This window comes from Hemitrygon akajei, chromosome 1 (assembly GCF_048418815.1).
Source record: "Hemitrygon akajei chromosome 1, sHemAka1.3, whole genome shotgun sequence".
Lineage (NCBI taxonomy): Eukaryota > Metazoa > Chordata > Chondrichthyes > Myliobatiformes > Dasyatidae > Hemitrygon > Hemitrygon akajei.
In genome coordinates this window covers 90,528,607-90,531,888 of record NC_133124.1, presented here as the reverse complement: position 1 = coordinate 90,531,888, position 3,282 = coordinate 90,528,607, and the positions used below count along the sequence as shown (strand labels likewise).

The window sequence follows — 3,282 nt, the reverse complement described above, 5'->3', positions numbered from 1 at the left end:
CTGCGCCAGTAAACCGAGAGTGCGCCGTTAAGCTCGGTACTGAGCGCGGCCACTGCAGCGATCCACCACTCAGCCAGCCGAGCCGGCCCGACCCGACACAGCAACGGACTGACGACCGTCGGAGGCCACCCCGCTGCTTTACCTGTCCGTCCGCGTGGAGAGGTGGGAGATCCGCAAGGTGGTAAAGGAGAGGAGACGGGTGGGGAAGGGAAGATAGGGTGACCGCGACTATCGGATGCTCGAGCGGAAGGCTGCAGGTGGGAGGATGGGTTAGATCACAGCGGCATTGGGGGGGGGGGGTGAGATCAGAGAGCGGCATTGGGGGGGGGTGAGATCAGAGAGCGGCATTGGGGGGGGGTGTCAGATCAGAGAGCGGCATTGGGGGGGTGAGATCAGAGAGCGGCATTGGGGGGGTGAGATCAGAGAGCGGCATTGGGGGGGTGAGATCAGGGAGCGGCATTGGGGGGGTGTCAGATCAGAGAGCGGCATTGGGGGGGTGTCAGATCAGAGAGCGGCATTGGGGGGGGTGAGATCAGGGAGCGGCATTGGGGGGGTGTCAGATCAGAGAGCGGCATTTGGGGGGGGTGTCAGATCAGAGAGCGGCATTTGGGGGGGGTGTCAGATCAGAGAGCGGCATTTGGGGGGGTGAGATCAGAGAGCGGCATTGGGGGGGTGAGATCAGAGAGCGGCATTGGGGGGGTGTCAGATCAGAGAGCGGCATGGGGGGGTCAGGAGAAGGGGTGTACTTCAGATGTGCATGTGAATTGAGGTGGGTTTGTTAAGTAGAGGGTGGCCATAGGGGAGTGGGTTGTGGAGATGAGTGGGATTCAGGAGGATGGAAGCTGTTGTGAGAGGAGGGCAGCCTCTTTTTTTTTGGGGGGGGGGCAGGGTGTGGCCAAAGGATGAAGTCAGAAGGAAGGGACTGTGTGGGGAATGAGACCTAAAGGAGTTGGCAGCTGGGGCACTAAAGCTGGCACATGGAGTGGAATAGGTGGCAGAGATGTAACAGAAGGTGAAGGAGGGAAGAGGAAAGAAGGATAGATGCAGATTTGCTGGGCAGGGTATAGAAGTGTGCTGCAAATATGCGACAGTGTACCAGGATAGTGTGTGATGGATGTGGATGTGGGTGGGGGTGGGGGTGAGGGCAGTGAAAGGTAGATGGCTTATCATGGAGCAAGCTGCAGACTTTTTCCAGGGTGACGTAAGCTGATGTCCTCAGGAGGGCAGCGATGCTGTTACCAAGCTGAATCTAGCTTCACATCAGCCTCTAGTAAGGGTAGCGTAATGCCAAAGCCAGGGCTGCTGCAGTGTGGTGGGAGCGTCTAATGCAGATTTTTTTTTAAACAGAAGCATTGCTCAAATGCCTAATTCTGAAGTATACTAAATGTTAGTGATGCTCTAATTTGTCCTTCTCTTACTGGTGCTTATAGTTTAAATATTCCTAAACTGCTTATTTATTCAGTGATCCCTTTTGGTGATCTGATGCATCTGTCTATCCAGAGTTCTCAATTGAAGCATAAGCATGTCCAGTGTTTAACAGCTACATGTTTTTAATTGTTAGTTTGCTGTTTATTTGGTGTTTGATTTTGATTCCAGTTTGGTTGTATATTATGCTTGTAAATTCTGTATGTTTCAGCTTATTTTATACAAAGACTTCAATTATTTGTCCAGGGATTTGAGTCCCTTTATTACTGGGTTAGTTTGAGAGAAGTGGTGTAAAAATGAAACTTCACAATTTTTTTTGTCTCCAAAAGTGGAATCTATAAGGCGCATTGATAATGTGTTCCATTTAAAAAAAAAATAAACGGAAAATTACTTGGAAATCCAACCCGTTTTAAATGTTTAGGGTGTGTTTTAGAATGCTTTGAGCTTTTATTTATTGGCAAGCTTTGCATTATTTTATTTGTCACATAGTTAGGATTAGATTAACCATTAAGGTTAAGACCTGCTTGCATAAGATCTCGTATACAGTTGCGTGGTTGTTTCTATAGGAATCTATTTCTAAGCCTTAAATCTGCTGGTATAACATGTTGCTAGCCATGTGAGGTTTTGCAATCTGGACTGAAGTGAGAATGCAAAGTAAACCAGGATGGTCATGATTTTTCTAAAATTCCTAATAACAGATCTGGGTAATTTTTTTTGCGTGGCTGTTTTAGAGAAAGATATTCATGAGCCTTGTTTGTTAAAATGACTTTTTAAAAAGAAACACAATTGTAGGTTTACTTTTTTTTAAACTATGATGCTATATATATATTTTTCACCTTGGCTTCTCCATAGAATCTGTCATGTAACCATACTAATTAAGGTCATTTTTTAAAAAAAAGAGCACTATGATTTTCCTTGTTAAAACATAGCCTGTCTTTTAAGGGTATTTTTTTGGGAACCAAAGTACATTAATAACTATTTGAACTTTATAAATGTGCAAGCAATTTTTATTGGTTATGTCTGGAGCTTTCTCCTGAAGAATTCTGGATGATATTTTGGATGTGAGGTACTGAATAAATATTTAATGTTCTCTAAAATGTTGAAATGTCTTCCAGAAATTAATATAAGGTTTTCTTTGTGCCCTATGTTTCAGATAAATATAACAATTTTATCATAGAACAGTACTTCCAGTATTTGTCTGCAAATGGTTGCATTGGCACTCGATTTTTTAAAAATCTTTTTTTAAAATCTCGATTCTTTAAAAAATATTTAAAAACTTTAAATATTACCAGTAAACTATTGCATTAAATTTGTTTTGTGCCGAAAATCCCACATTTTAGTTAAAACTTGTGATATTTGTTTTGGTATGCATCTATCTGTAATTTGATAAGGATGTATCCACTACTCACATTTTGCAGCCTTGGGAAAATTTACTGTAGTTGAAAGGTGAGCTGTTCAAATCAGCATACCTGTAATTGATAATTATAACTTGCAGCAGGATTAAAGGTCTTGCCTGTATGTATGAATATTTTGGGATCATTTCAGTAGAACTGTAATTTATAATATGGTAACCTTAGAAATTTTGAAAATGCATTCACTGAACTTAGCAGTAATTTTAGAAATAATCCAGGTATAATTTATATGGATGCCTTTTTACAGATACAGAACTGCAAAAGTCTTGGGCACATGTTTTATATATTAACAAAATCTATAAAGTAAAGATGCTTTCAAAAGTGAAATGAAAATTTTCTAAATATCAAAAATATATAAAGAGCATTAAACAGCAAAAACATCAAATCAATATTTGGTATATCCGCCCTTTGCCTTTAAAACTGCATCTACAGTCAGCCCTCCTTA

The 3,282-nt window shown here is 42.0% G+C and overlaps 1 protein-coding gene across 6 annotated transcripts in view; it reads left to right on the top strand.

Annotated features, from left to right (window-relative positions):
• The first annotated feature begins 21 nt into the window (after positions 1-21).
• Positions 22-3,282, top strand: part of slc45a4a (solute carrier family 45 member 4a) — a 66,659-nt gene continuing 63,398 nt past the window's right edge. For 4 of the 6 annotated variants that reach the window (XR_012099198.1, XM_073047929.1, XM_073047894.1 and 1 more), the window contains exon 1: positions 22-162. The gene's annotated coding sequence lies outside the window, so the exon portion shown is untranslated. Of the gene's footprint in view, positions 179-1,366; positions 1,387-3,282 lie in introns of those variants that run through there. The other 2 variants (XM_073047901.1, XM_073047918.1) reach the window with 2 other exon arrangements.